Here is a 16,799-nt window from a genome sequence, read left to right as displayed (position 1 = left end):
AAGCAAAAAAAAAAAAAAAAAAAAAAAAAAACCAACCAACCAACCAAAAAAAAAGCAAAAAAAGCAGGAAAAAAATGGGGGGAAAAGCTATTATTTGTTGACAGAGACCTAGCAGTAGTCACAGTAAAACACGGTTCTCTTGCACTTAATCAGTGTCAGCCTCCAACTAAACCGCTCTGCAGCCCAAATGCAAAGCAATCAAGAGGAACACCTTCATAAGCATGAGACTTGCGAGATCGAGTTCAATGGAGTGTGGCGTTAAGCTTAGGCACTCCAAGTGTGATACATGACCCAAAAGTTAATCAGAGACTCTTAACCCTTCAAAGGAGGCAACAATTACTGGTCCCTTTTAAAAATAAACAATATGTCTACATCTTCATTTATAATTTTTAGAAGATACAGTGTGTGTCTTTCTGTGCAGCCCTTTTGTCCCTGCATAGGCATATTGCTAATTATGCCTTGCATCCTTACAGTGAGTAACTGCTTTAAGTGTATTTTACTTTTGCTAAAGGCAGCAGAGGTAAAGTGACTGATTTTGTTACCAACCTTGCACAGTGCCAACTGAGATTTCTTAAAGGATACTTTCCATGTTGTTTTTACCATAGTTCGGAAAACACAGAGTGTTGAAGACTTAAAAAAATCTCATGCTGTTTTTGCACCGTAATAGATTACTTGACAGCTCTCCATGTAACTAAAATTTCACGTTAACTTTTTTTTTAATTGACCAAAACAGACACTAGAATAGGTTGTAGGATTATGCTGTCAAGTTCATTCAAATGAGCCAGTAAATCAGGGAGAGTGCTTTATTTTACAGTTCACTGAAGGGAATGGGCTACATCAGCAGTCCTTATTGCCTGCCACCAGCAGTGCACAGTGTCACACTCTTGGCAGTTGTAGTGGTTTGACTTCTGACAATGTTATTGTTAGTGGCATTAGCACTGTGATTGCACTGGCAAATTATATTTCAAATGTTCCAATTAATATGGCATCTTTGATACATTTTTTTAATTATTATTATTTTACCCTAAAAAACAGCTTTTGTGGCAACATGCTGTATTTCTAATATACATGATGGGTAGGAGAAATGCTCTTTTTTACTAGTTCTACCTCATGATAAATACTTCCGCTATAATATACCCTCCAGACTCTTCTTACTTGCCTGTGAGCTTATGCTTTCACAGTCAGTCACAGAGTAACAGTTAGTAAACATATCACTACTGCTGTGTACTCAGATCCCTTGAGAGTGCTACAACTGGTCTATATTTATTTTATAATCTACTTGACAGTATGCTTTTCTGACCTAAAGATCAAGTTTGTCCCTCAAGTAGTCAATGGAAATTGACATTTCACAACTTTGCAGGTGAACCTAATGTTAATTAAAATATGATGGCTCACTCTTATCTTTTGTATTTTCATGGATTTCACATCATTATAAAATCAGGCCATTTCAAAATATGAATACATATTTAAATTCAAATGTCAGTGAATATGCATATAAATAACAGGACATGTTCACGTCCATGTGTTTATTGATATTTAAAAGGTCTAGAAAAAAAATTGATACCAAGGCACTGTGATACAGCTTTGCCAGCTCACAATGATTTCCTGAAGTCTATTACTTAGAAGACTATTACATTTCTGAAGTAATAACTATTGGTGTTCTGAGAATTTCCAAGGATTGTTTGTTGTACTCATCATGTAGAAACATAGGAAATTCCTGTGTTTCAAACAGCATAAGCTCGGAAACCTACTCTGGGATGGAATCTCTGCCTGCTTGACCTTATCTGGTTCTACCCTAGGGCTGTATAATGATGAAAATATGAGGCCAGTGACTAAGCCAGGAAGCAGTAGCAATCGGAAATGTGCCAGAATGTTTCTCTTTACAATTTAAATATTCTTCAGGTTGTGTTCAAGACAGATTCAAATTCAGTGCCATTGACAGTGCTGTAGTCCATCAGTGATGGATGATGGTCGTATGATGTAGTTAAGCAGTGATGGATTTGTTGCCAAGTTGATGGAAACTTGAGAAGCTCAAAATTCAGATGAGTCCGTGTGCAGGAAAAAAAGACATCAAAAGATAAGTGCAGTGAAACCACAAATATGGCTGATTTTGCTTTAAGTGGAGTTATCAAAGGCAAATTAAAATGAGTGCAGGATTGTGATGGAAATGTTAAACACTGACTGGAGACTTCAGCAGAAAGACATCTTTTTGTCAACCAGAAAGCTGCCATTGTAATAAATTTCCTTAGGCCAAGTCTTTGGAGTCATCTGGCCCAGCAGAAAATACTAACAAGGAGACAATTTTTTGAGTATTCTTGCCCCTTGCTCTCATGTTACACTCACAATTTACCTTCCTTCCCATGTGATTTGAGTACCTGTAGGGACACACTATCAGACTGAAAAGGAGAGGAATTTAGCAAATAGTGGATATTAAACCATGTGTTTTGGGCATGAATTTAGAGTGCTCTGGTTTGCCTTGGAGCAGCTCTGTGTAGACAGAACTTTTCAGGAGCTGGGGGACCTCTGTGCAGAGCAGGTCATGCTTTCCATGTCAAAGTACAGCTCACCTGAGCTGCTTGCTGGTATTAGGTTCTGACTGAGCAATGCAAAATTTCCCTAAGGTGCTACTAGAGAGTGCACATGAGTATGGAAGATGACCCAGAACAGCTGTAGGGCTGGATGGCTCTACTTCTCCTGCTGTTGTTTATTTATTGCATGATCTTGGGCAAGTCATTTTACTCAAAAGTGAAGGTTTAGGGACAATTATATGTTTGTGCAGTCTCTATCTGAGTTAGGCACTATAGTTACAACTTTTTCAGGAACCAGATAGAGTTTACTCTTCCTCTTTCTGTTAGACTGATGGTCTTTAAACAGAAATATTGATCCTGATGCAGTATCCATTGAACTCAATAGGATCTAGATTTGGTTCCTTTGCTGCACGAATTTTGCTCAGCTGAAGGGTGAAAATATACTGTAAGAAAATGAAGCTGCCTTCACTGATACACTCTAAAATAATTCTGCAATTTCATTTCTTGAAATGATTCTACACAGCACATCATAAATTTATCTCCTAAAGTCTAGGATTTATATCTGCTTTACACTCCCATCATGTCWTGATGCGATGCAGTTTGACACATCATAATTTTTTTTAATAATACATTATTTCAGGAGTTGCGAGAACATCAAGCCATGTGGCATTTATTTATTTATTTATTTTCCCTCTAGAACTAGCTACTGCTCTGATTTTATTGTGACTTTAAATTAATTTAGTTTTTCTGTGATTTGGTAGGATGGATGGAAGTGTGTTTGGAATTTCCTGATTAAAGAAAATAACAGTTATCAAAGAAAGATAGTATTACCTGTCACAGTGCATGCGTTGCAGTTASTTTAGTGCAAAAATTTCAACAAAGCATTTCATGTTACATGGCTGACTGAGTGAGATGAAGGGGAGGTTTAGGTATTTTTGAGTTCTTGCCTGTGAGCATGCAAAATGGAGTATAATACTATTCTCTGTAACTATCGTTTATTCTACTGCTTGAAAGACTTAGTGTTTCATCTAGTGTTTGCAYGCACAAAGCACTTTTTCCATCACTGAAAATAACTTGATCCTATCTCTTTGACATCCTCCTGTAAGGTATTTGTACATACAAATAAAATTCCCTCTAATTCCTCTCTTCTTCAGCCTAAACAGGACCAACTCTCTTAGACTGCCCTTATATGAGAGATGCTCCAGTTCCCTCGTCATCTATGTAGCTCTACACTGGACTCTCTCCATTAGCTGCTGATCCCTTTTATACTGGGGATCCCAGCATTGGAACCAGCATTCTAATGTAGCCCCACCCAGGCTCTGTAGAGGGGGAGGATCAACTCCCTCAACCTACTGGCAACACTTCCTAGTGCACCTCAGGAAGGTGGCCTACATTTTCCCTAGTCTTTATTTAGCTACTGTTGTATTTCAGGAAGCTCTTCTTGATATCCTTGGCATCCCTTGCCAGATTTAATTCCAAATACACCTTAGTTTTCCTCATCACATCCCTACGAATCCTGACAGCATTTCCATATTCCTCTCAAGCGGTCTGTCCCCTTTGCAACGTTCTTCATACTTCTTCTGTTTCAGTTTTGTCACAAGTTCCCTGATCATCCATTCAGTTCTTTTGCCCACTTCGTCTAACTTCTGCTGATAGGGAGGAACCAATCTTGAATTTGGAAGTAGTGATACTTGATTGATCAGCCTCCTTCCTTCCAGAGCCCTAAGTTATGCTATTCCTCCAAGAAGGTACCCAAAGAGGCCCAAACTTGCTCTTCTGAAGTCCAGAATTGAGATTCTACATCTTACCTGTTTCCTCCTTGCAGGATCCTGAACTCCACCATCTCATAATGTCTACAGACAAGGCTGCCCCAACATCTCCAACTAATCCTAATTATTCGCTAGTGCCAGATCCAGGAGTGCACCTCTTCTTATTGGTTTCTCCATCATCGATGTCAAAAAGTTACTATCAGCACTCTGCAGGAAGCAACAGCACTGTTCGTGCCTAGCTGTGTTGTCTTTCCAGCACATATCAGACTGATTGAAGTCTCTCATGTGATCAAATATGTTCTGTTTTCTATCTCTCTTTCCTTTTCCTCATCTTTCTTCATCTAAATCCAGACTTTTTTTGTTAGGCCTACATTTCTTTTTTTTTTTTTTTTTTAATTATGGTAATTATTATGCTTATCTCTTTGAAACGTTACTAATAGCAACAGCATGACTGTTTAGCAACATTGTCTTAAATTATCTTCATTAAGGGGAAAAAAAATATTTCTTTTACTTGGAGGAAAAAATCCAGAAGCTTGAAAACCTAGCCACCTCCTTTATACCAGTAATTTGAAATAAACTCTTCCATGGAATAATAATTTTCTGGATAACTAGTTAATTTCAAATAACTTTTTTTCTGCAATATCTTTTTTTTTTTTTCTCATAATGCATGGTTTTTGAGCTTTCTCTTTTCTTGCCATTTAGTAGCTGATGAGCAATATTTCAAAAATTATTAGCATATGGTACATTTCAAACAATGTTACTTTTTCCTCTTAGAAAGGAGAGCCCAAGATTTGAACCAGTGCTACATGTTCTTGCCGTTTGTGCAATGATTCCTTTGCATCCAAGCTCAATTAGGAAGTACTGAACTCTGTTCAAGGCCAATAAGTCACAGCTGTTACCTYAGAGAAACATAAATGGAAGCTACAAAAATTCTGTGAACCTGTGGTAGTGATAAATATTTCAATGAAAGGTGAAGAATATGCTGATGTGATAAACTTCTGGAAAGTGCTTTGGAATTTCCTGTTTAAAAAAAAAAAGAAAAAAACACTGGAAGGTCGTTGTAGAATAGAAACACCTTGTTGTTTTTTTTTTTCTTTTTTTTTTCCTACCACTTATGCATTGACTTCTTGATTCCTTTACTGTCTTTTTGGATAATAACAAAGGCAAGCCCAGGTATGAACTCAGTAGCACAATGAACGGATACCATGTAATCTCTGAAATGCTTCACTTTTGTTAACCTCTGTTTTCAATATCAATTAGTTAAATTTTTGAGTTCTAGAACCAATTTTCACAAGTCACGGAATCCTAAAGTCTAACAGAAAGAGAGTGATATTTAAGAATTCAAATAATTTTTAACTTAATATCAAGGAACTTCATTTTAACTTAATGTCAAGGAACAAAGGATGCTGTTGAAAGTTTCACTCTGTTTTTTGGACAAAAACTTGTGTGGTTTTACTCACCATTAAAGCCATCAAAATTTGACTTACTACTGTTATCTAATTAGTCTGCTTACTATCTGATGACATATTTAAGGACAAATACCTACTGACCCACTATAGACAAAAGAAGATGATGTATGAATTATATTACTCTTTAATATATTACACAGACAACACTCTGTGTCATGTTTATGTGTGTATGGATGAATATTTAGAGGGAAAATTCCTATCACCATGCTATAGAGCTTTAAGTCTAGCTTGCCCTTGCACACACGGTTTGGAAGGTAATTTCAAATTTTGTTCAGTCATTAGAAGTGATGAATCATTTTAGATTAGCAATATTGTCATGTAGCAAAATGATGAATGAGGAAATGAGAATTGTGTTGGTAAGAAAAAGAAGGGTAAGTTATGTAGATGTTGATGTTGTGGAATTTGAAATAAAAATAGAAATGTTCATATATGAGGACATTCTCATTGAAGTCTAAATTTATTTTCTTGTTTCATCCTGTCAATAAACTTTTTCCTAAATCTAAATCATTACATAATTACTTTGCTACAATATACCCATTTAATAGGTAAAAATAGGTAATAGGAAAGTAAAGTAATGCCTTGAACAAACATATAACACTACAGCAGTTTATATGTATAGTACATTTTGAAATGTACTCTTTGATCTGCGGCAGCAGAAGAGAATCTCAAGAAGCATAGGACAACCAAAGGAAGAATTTCTTAGCAGAAATCTGTTGTTCCATAGGTTTATTGCTTCCTTGATCAAGCTATAACAGTTATATGGGGATTTTGTTATTGCCAACCTGCATGCACACAGACAGATGCATGCACCACAATTGCCTCTAGTGTGAAATATTCCAAGAGAAAAATCTACAAAACTATGTAATGATGTAATATGAGATAAATTATCTCCATTCTTAAATCAGTTGATTTATTATTTGTGAATAATGTTTTGATTAATGTCTAAAGGGACCTGGGACCTGGGAGTCCTGGTGGACACCAAGTTAACCATGAGTGAGCAGTGTGCCCTCGTGGCCAAGAAGGCCAATGGGMTCCTGGCTGCATCAGGAGGAGTGTTGCCAGCAGGTCAAGGGAGGAGATCCTGCCCCTCTACTCAKCTCTGGTGAGGCCGCACCTGGAGTACTGTGTGCAGTTCTGGGCACCCCAGTATAGGAGGGACGTGGAGCTTCTGGAGAGGGTCCAGAGAAGGGCAACCAGGATGATTAAGGGAATGGAACATCTCTCGTATGAAGAGAGGCTGAGTGAGCTGGGCCTGTTTTCTCTGGAGAAGAGACGGCTCAGAGGGGATATGATTAATATGTATAAGTTCAGGAAGGSAGAATGCAGGGAGGAAGGGGACGAGCTGTTCTCACTGGTGGCCAGCGACAGGACGAGGGGTAATGGCCACAAGCTGAAGCATAAGAAGTTCCATCTCCAGGTGAGGAGGAACTTTACTGTGAGGGTGCCAGAGCAGTGGAACAGGCTGCCCAGGGAGGTTGTGGAGTCTCCTTCTCTGGAGGTCTTCAAAACCCGCCTGGATGCCACCCTGTGCCACATGCTCTAGGTGTGCCTGCTTGAGCAGGAAGGTTGGACTAAATGATCTTAGAGGTCCCTTCCAACCTTAAATATTCTGTAAATCTGTGAATCTGTGAATCTGTAAAGCCTGCTGAACCCACTGAATATATTCCACAAGGCTTTTTGTGAGTGGGCAGATTGCTATGTGTTTTCCGTTACATTCTATGTAATAAATTCCATAGAGGGTAATTAATTATTAAGATTTCCATTAATTAACGTGTCTTAATTTATTCAATAATTTGAATTATTAATGTGTCTTCGAAATACATCTTAGCTATTACAAGCATTTAAAATAATGGTTTCTTATAGGTAGTATTGCTATTATCTAGTAGTGGCCAGAAATCACTGAGAGAATTTTACTATGAAAAGACTTAAGGAGAAAAAAAGTAAAACAGAAAAGAAATAGTCATGTCCCCTTGAGAATGACGTGAGTCAAATGACAAAGCAAATACATGTAATCTTGTGAGTTCCTTTTCCCATCTTCCTTCCTTCCTTCCTTCCTTCCTTCCTTTCTTCCTTCCTTCCTTCCTTCCTTCCTTCCTGCCTGCCTGCCTGCCTGCCTTCCTGCCTTCCTGCCTTCCTTCCTGCCTTTTCGGAATGACTCTAGTATTAATGCTTCTTATGCAAAGTTCTGAGTTCAAACGGAGGCCTTCATAAGGTTTCATGATTTTATCATGCCTACTTTTTGCCCTACTTTCTGACTTCAAGACAATCATTTAATGTGGTTGAGATATTCACATTTTCTGCAATTTAAGAAAAAAATCTCCCTGAACACTGCTAGGCAGACAGTAGCACTTCGACTAATTTCAGATTGGTTAAATATCTAGTACATCTTCAACTGGATTTTGAGGAAACTGTTGTCATGTCAGGGAGGGGTGCTGGTATACCAAGAACTGGCTGCAGAGCTAGTTACAACAAATACCTAATATGTCTTAAATGTATGTTATCCTGCTGTTCTATTCCATCTTTTGCAGATTTGTTCATTAAATAAAAATAAGAGATTAGTTAAAACAGTAATTGAGGTATGTGAATAGAAAGATAGAACTGGAAACAAAATCTTTCAGAAATATTTCAGTTAGTGCAAACAATCCAGAACCCAAATCTAAACATTGGTACTGGAGGCTCAAGTATGCCTGTGTGGTAGGGATGAAATCTCTCTGTTTACCCCAAATGTTTAGAGTCTTAATTTCTTTTGCAAACTTAACAAGATCCAGACTGTTTTCTACATTGTGTCACAAAGCCAGTTTCGATAATAGGTATCAACATGATACTCTTTGGATAGATCACTTTCAGGAGCAGAAGCAGGGAAGTCGATGTATTAGACTCTGTAAGAACTTACCTTACGCTTAAATGCTTTTGTACACTGCAGGCTAAGTGAGTAAGGAAATACTGTTTCCCCCTCTATCAGGGGTCATTAACAGTGTAGTCAAAGGGATTTCACACTAAATCTCCTCCGTTTGGACCTATTTGCCTAGAGGTCTGTGAAAAACTGCCTTTGACTTTAATGGCAGCAGGCACTTTGACTTCTGTATGATTTTTGGATAAACAGTAGACTTCGGTGTATGCTGTGTTGACTCAGTGCTTTCAGTGAGCTCTGTATATGTTTAGAGTAGAAAACAAAGAAACACTAATTATTGGAAATAAATTATCCATTAATTCTTCCAAAGACATACATACATATAGATGTTTACTTAGTATAGAGAGCTACCACTGAACCAGCTGAACTGAACTGAACCTAGGTGCACCCCAGCAAAATTGTTCATTTTCCTTGGGAAATGACAGAGAAGGTGAAAATGAAGACCTTGTCCAAATGCAAGCCCACTATCAATGAAGTGTGAATGCCAGTGAATTAAAGGAGTGGTCTGGCAAGCACGGTTTCAAACAAGTTTAGACAGCAGTACCTAGGTGTTATTGCTGGCTCTGAAATGTGCTCCTACTTATTTAGCAGACTGATTAGGYCTGTGCTTTGACAAAGCAAAACAGCTCTTCTGCCACAATAATGTGAGATAGTTTTTGCATTAATGCACTTTGACAGCAAGCTTATAAGCAAAGTGAGAAGTTCTTGTCAGAAATACATTCATTACTTTATATATACTGCTCTCTATTCTGCTTTTCATAGAAGAACAAGACGTGCTGAAATCTCTAAAAGTAATGGCTTATGGGGGAGGAATAGCAAAGTAACACTTTCAGCACTGCAGTCTAGTTTTATGCAGCTTTCCACTTTAAGAAAAATGAAAATATTTATTTCAGTTACTGCAAAGTCCATCAACTTTACCTTGGAATCCCATTTACTAAATTCTCATTTTTACAAAATGCTACAGGATGACTTTTAAAAATTCACTTTTACTCTAAACAAATTTTMTAAAATTTTGGAAGTTTTACAGAATCACAGAACAGTTCAGGTTGGAATGGACCTCTAGAGATCATCTACTGAACTCCCAAGCTCAATCAGCGACACCTAGAGCACGTGGCACAGGGCCACATCCAGGCAGGTCTGGAAGATGTGCAAAGAAAGAGATTCCACAGCATCTCTGGGCAGCCTGTTCCATGGTCTGACGCCGTCACAGTAAAAAGGTTCTTCCTCACATGGAGATGCAACCTCCTTGTCCTCCTTGTCCTATCCCTCGTCCTATTGTTCACCACCACCACCAAGAGTTTGGCCCCATCCTTTCTGCGTCCTCTCCTCGGATATTTGTACACGATGATAACATCCCCTCTCAGTTTTGTCTTCTCTAGGCTAAACTGGCCTAGCTCACTTAGCCTTACCTGAGGCTAAGTGAGTACCTTGTACAGGGAAGCCCAGAACGGTGCATAATACTCCAGATGCAGCCTCACCAGAGCTGAGTAGAGGGGCAGCAGGGCTCCACTGCCCTGCTGGCAACACTCTTCCTGATGCAAGCCAGGATCCCATTGAACTTATTGGCCACAAAGGCACATTGCTACCTGACTTGTCAACCCTTGTCTCTCCATGGAGCTGCTTTGCAGGTCAACTCCTAATCTCTATGGGTGCCTGGGATTATTATTAATTATTATTACTATTACTATTACTATTATCTTATGTGAAACTCCAGCAAGCCCACTTTGCAAAGTGGCATCTCAAGGTCCAATAAATATGACTTTGTACCATGTGATGTTGTCCCCATTAGTTTGAACAAGGAACCTTTCTCCATCCTCAAAATAAAATAAATTCAATTTCAGAAAAACAAACAAACGAATTCAAGAGCAATATCATTTTAATTATTCTCCGTATGTTACATTTTCTGATTTTATTTTAGCATGCAAATAAGGAAAATAGAAGCAATATCAAGAGGAATTCTGGGAGAAGGATGGGAAGTATGATGCAGATAATGGGCAAGGCCCTGGTCACATTTTAGAATATTGTATATTATTCTCAAGAATGTCACTCTGTTTCTGCAGCTTTCGTAACTCTTCACTTAACAAGTTATTAATCAGAACAGTTTGATATCGTGTYATAGATTCATGGGAATCTACGATATTCACTTGGAGTACTGTGTGCAGTTCTGGGTTCTCCTCCTACAGGGGGTCTAGCGGAGAGCAACAAAGATGATTAAGGGAATGGAACATCTCTCGTATGAGGAGAGACTGAGYGAGCTGGGCCTGTTTTCTCTGGAGAAGAGAAGGCTCAGAGGGGATCTGATTAGTGTGTGTAAGTCCATGAAGGGAGAATGCAGGGAAGAAGGGGACAAGCTCTTTTCATTGGTGGCCAGCGATAGGACAAGAGGAAATGGGCATAAGCTGAAACACAGGAAGTTCCATCTCCAGGTGAGGAGGAACTTCTTTACTGTGAGGGTGACAGAGCCCTGGCACAGGCTGCCCAGGGAGGCTGTGGAGTCTCCTTCTCTGGAGGTCTTCAAAACCTGCCTGGATGCCACCCTGTGCCACATGCTCTAGGTGTGCCTGCTTGAGCGGTAAGGTTGGACTAAATGGTAGAGGTCCCTTCCAACCTTGAATATTCTGTGATATTGTGGAAGATTTGCTTGAAAAGGGGAACATAGAGAAAAGCCAGGACCTAACAGAAGTTATGAGGTGATACTCACTTGCAACTTCCAAGATGGTTGGTTTGCATGGACCCTGCTCCCCCATGGTTCCCTAGCAGCTACAAAGACCAGTAATGGAGGGTGGAGCAAAGTGGAGACACCACAGACAAACTCTGTTGTACATTCTGTGCTGTACCACTGGTAAGCTGGTCAATGGGACATATACAATAAGATTTTGGATACTGAGCCAGGAAGGGTGGCAAATCACTCATTTCAGATGAACTTTGCTTGAACTTTACTCATTGATTTGGTATCAGTCTCATTATAATGCCAATGCACACCTCCATCCCAAAATTTACCTACCTCCAAGATACGACCACTCCTCACTGACCATGCTCTCTTGATTTTCTATTGGCTAGATCTTTAAATGAAAATGAGAGACTTTTTCACCAACCAATAACAAAAGTCAGTATGACTACAGTCACTCAAGCTCCACCTAAATGTGAAATGAATATATATATAAAATATAATGTGTATATATCTATATATATATAAGGTGAACTAAGGAGGGGAGAGTTGGTGGGAACATTCCATCATAATTTCTGGATCTGTCAACACACTGAACCCTTTTCCTTGCCTTGGATTAGGACACTGCTTGAGTAGACTTAGAATCTGGGGGGAAGATTTCATCATAACTTCTGAATCAGTCGATGGGCTGGTCCCCCTTTCCTCCCGTTGGGTTGGGGAGGAGGAAGTGTCTGCTGCCTGAGGAGACTTATAGAGACTGAGAATTCTCTCCTGTCTTCTCGGGTAAGTGATGATTGCACATTTGTACATTTAGAGCTAGCTAAGAGCCCCGTGGGGCAGTATAGATTTTCCTGTACTGAATCCCAAAACTTACTCTGTAAATGTTGCATTTGAATAAATCGTGCTGTTCATGAACTTCACTACTTGTTTTGAAAGTGATTGGACCTACAGTTGACAGATGGTTTGTATATCTGATACTGCCAGAGTCAGGCATATAACTACCGCAGTATTTGATATTGCTGTAAGAGATGAGTCCAGACACTCCCCATCTCTCTAACCTCTGAATCTTCTAAGGGAGATTCTTCTCTTACCCAATTAGATCCCCCCACCCCAGCCTGAAGTCACATTTCAGATAATCAAATTTTTGGATGAACATTGGTACATTTTGAGAACTCCATATGGAGAGTAAGAAGAGCTTTAGAGAATGGGAAACATATTGCTGACTTTTCTCCATACGTTCTTTGCTTCATGTGCATAAGGAATATAAGCAGCAAGTGGGAAGGATACCTTACCAGTCAAAAGTTGAGGGAACTTAAACAAGCGAAAACTAGAAAGCTGGCTTTCACTTGATAGCTGTATGGTCAAAATTTGTTTGAGGGGAAGGAAGGAGGGAGATGATGAAAATTGTTTTTGGAAATGAAGACTTGCTTGGATTATTTTCATAATATTGTTTTAGTGTAAGAAAAGTGTCAATAGTAATAGTATAAGTAACTATATAAGCATAGTAATAGTAATTTAAGTTTTTTAGAAGTATTTTTGCTCATATATTACTCTATAGCCAAATCATATGTATCTAACATTAAATCTGTGGCTTTCTTATTTATGAATCTGAAAGCTTTTTTGTTTATGAGGACTTTTGCATTAAGTACAGGAACTTAAAATTTTATAAAGTTTGCAAGATGTCTGCTGGTTTATGTGACTGAATTTCTTTTTATTTGTGTTTGCATACGGATTGTTTTTTAGGTTGGGACTTTTTGATCACAGTAACTGTTATTCAATGTATTTTATTTATTTATTTATTGTGCTATTCTGTGTGTGTTCTTATCTTTGTGCTTTATTAAGAAAATTCTTAATCCAAATTTTAAAATATCAGCATTCAGTTAGATGATGGTTATGTGGTACTTGCTTTTGTTTTTCTCTGTTTTTTTCCTTTATATATATATATATATATATATATATATATATATGTAATTATTGCAAATCTTTAGCAGAGATTCTTTATTCACAGGTATTTGTGATTTTGTCTGAAATTTCTACAAGAATACTGCAAATTGTAAAATTCCTATTCTGTTTAAGGCTCATTGGGTTTTGACAGTGGAATGTCTGAATTACCTACAGACAGATATGGAATGTCAGAATTACCTACAGCAGCCCCTCTTCTGCGGTAAGTGTTTAACTGTAACTTTTTGTAACCATCAAGATACTGTGCAGATTTGTGATGCCCACAAGTCTTAGAATGAGCTGCAGTTTTTCACACAATATCTTGTAAATCACTGAAGCACATGCTTGTATGCTTTGATCAATTAGTGTCTCTGAAATTAGTCTTTCTGCTGAGATTACAAATCTGGGCTTGCCACTGACGTTAATGTCTTCTTGTCTCTTGGTAGATGCTTGTATCAATTCCTGGGCTGAGACTAGCGGTACATCTCACTGATCATCCAGCATTTCGGATATTTTCCTTATTATGCTCACTTTCTTTGGTTTCCAGAATATGTTTTCATCAGGAGAACTTTAGTGTTTTGTGTCTGAATCATGAGCAAGTACCAATAATACATCTACACCAGGATAACTTCATGCTCTGGTCGGAAACGAGAGTTTCCAGAAAATGAGGTTCTCATTTTGATAGAGCTGGTTTTAGCTCATTTATTATTAAACTAAACTGAGGTGTGATTGAAAACTTTCTGATAATGTTTTTTCATTTTTCTCGAAATAACAAATATATTTTCATTACCTCTATATTTATATTAATGGCACAACAAATGATGTGTGTTTGAAACTTTACAGTGAGGCATCTATTACTTGAAATAAAATTTAAAAATTATTTCCTTACCTTTATCACAAAAAGACAAGGAATAAAAAATCTTTATGTATAACTTCTGCCTGTAATTTCAAAAAGTGTCTCAGGGTTAACAACTTTCCTTATAATGTTAGAGCCAGCTAGTGCAGCTAGTAAGATTTGTATACTTTGGAATATAACAAGATTGACAGTGCCCTGACAGTTGCCCCAGTGCCAATGATTAAAGCTGCTGCAGCTCAAAGAAAGAATTGATTTCAGGATTTCTAATAAGGGAAGGTCAGAACTGAAAGTTTTAGAAGCATGATTGCATTGATGAACTGTATGCATAGGAAAACACAGGGAAGATGTTTTCCAAATGCTGAAAAGTTAAATGTTGACACTGATAGAAGAAAAATTGTAAATTTGCTACAGAACAATTTGCTGATAGGGGTGTGCATGGTAGACATGCCAGGTCATTCAGTATTATCTCAGGGATCCATTGCWCTCTGTTGCCTGGACACTTGCTTGCATGTGTATATGCCTCTCTATCATCGCTATTAAGCCATTTTTTTGGGGGGTGGCATTGTCCAGGCTTCGTACTTTCTGTTCTTTCAGAGAAACCTAGTTTCTAGCCTTTTTTTTTTTTTTTTTTTTTTTTTTTTTTTTTTTTTTTTTTTTTTTCCCAGTAAGAAACACCAGGTCTAGGAAGAAAAAAGAGTCTTTTATGAGTTAGGATTAAAAAAAAATCAAACCCTAAACGAACCTTGATTTCTTCCTGAAAATGATTACTTGTGTACTAGTGTTACAGAAATGTTGCAGTTGCTTTAATACCTATATCAATAGTAATTCAGAAAGTGATCCTGCCTTAAAGTTTTGCAAACTAAAAAATTACCTAGTATTCTAGCTTTAAGATGGAAAAAAGCTTTGTATGTCTTTCAAATGAGCTATGTTTAAGTTTTCAGCTTTCCTAATATATACTTTTTTGAAAAATTCAGAATCTTTCTTGACAAAACTGTTTTACTTTTAGCAAAATAAAATAGATTAATATTATTTTGTTAATGTTCTTGTTCACAGTCCCAGTCATGAAAATGAACATGCTATGCCATTTTGTTCTCATTACAGTCTTAATACTGTACAAAAAGAATGAATGTTATGCTTTTTTTGTCTATTCTTTCAAGTATTGTAACAAGACTGATATAGAACTAGTATTCCTTATCTTTTCTTATTTCAAAGGACTCAGCTCAGAAAAAAAAAGATTAGCTTTGTATTTAGGTTATATTAAGTGAGCGTAGTTAAAATATTTTGAATAAAACAGATTTTATTTTCTGAATTTCATAGTGGGAGTATATGTACTTCTATATTGCAGGAATATATCTGATGATAATGCAAAAGTTATGTAATATAATTATATGCAGTGCTTACCATTTGCCTTAAAATATTTTAATGTTTGGCTTACATATGGAGAACTGCATACTGTTAATGATTACAGCTACCCATTTTTTAACCTTCTAACTTAATACTATAATGCTGCATTTGAAGATGAAGTATCCCAATTACAATACAAAACAATAAGCTTCAGTTATAAAATTCTGGATAAGTAATCACACATTGAGACAGGTAGATGTTTAGATGTTCATCTTTAAAAGGGCATGCTTAAAGGATCTTTCCAAAGAAATCTTTAGCAACGGGAAAACTAGTAATCCCTGGGAATCAAGGAACTGTGCTCAAATCAGTGCTCTCTGGCATGAAACAGTGAACCCAGATGAGAGCCACATAAATAGGTGCATAAGGGAGAAAAGAAATAATCTACTTTAATAGCCATTTTAGCAGTGAAGGTGGCTAGTCAAAATCCAGGATGCAGTGAGGAAGACCCTGATACACTGTTTCTAAATTTACTGGATTATACTTAAGTGAACTATTTTATACAGTTGGAGATGTCATTAAAAGAAGRAAACTATTAAATAATAAAACATATCATTCACCATATAGCACACCAAGTTACTTTGTAGTAATCAGCCATGCRGTGCAGAACTTTGGATGCTTTTCTGTTCTTTAGAGAGTGAATAGAGATTGTAGCTTTTTGATAGAAAATCTAACAGAAAAGTCTGTCATCTTACTTCAGTTGATATATGTTAAGTAAAATTAGAGTAGAGACAAAGTTACAGTAAATAATAAGAACTATTTTTTCCTAAAATAGAACGTATGATTTGTACATTACAGAAATGGAAATATCCTCAGAGTGAATATTGAGATACAGATTTTGAGGTGTTTTTCATATATGATATAAAACTAAGACAGAGCAAGAACAACTGTAATCACAGAAAAACTGTATTTCAGCTCCTATATATATTTTAATGTAAATATACTAGAATTTTTATGGTCAATGTTTGGCCACTGCTAAGTGAATTTGAAAATTAAGGATGGATTCAGTAAACTATGCATAGCATGCCCCTAATACAATATCAGTTAGAATATTTCTCTCTGCACATGTGCTTTCTAGACTGTTGCAGTTTGGCTTCCTCTGGAGATTCTACTTGTGTTCCAGGCACTTGTTTTAAGGCTTAATCTGTGATTTAGTAATCTGTCACAAGGAAGAGCTAACCCAAGGCTATTCTGAGCCATAAGAATTGCTGTCTACCAGCAGCAATACTAAAAAGCAGATTCTCTTTGCTTCAAAG

Source organism: Nothoprocta perdicaria, unplaced genomic scaffold (genome assembly GCF_003342845.1).
Source record: "Nothoprocta perdicaria isolate Ctin4 unplaced genomic scaffold, notPer1 scaffold_82, whole genome shotgun sequence".
Lineage (NCBI taxonomy): Eukaryota > Metazoa > Chordata > Aves > Tinamiformes > Tinamidae > Nothoprocta > Nothoprocta perdicaria.
This window is presented reverse-complemented; position numbering follows the sequence as displayed.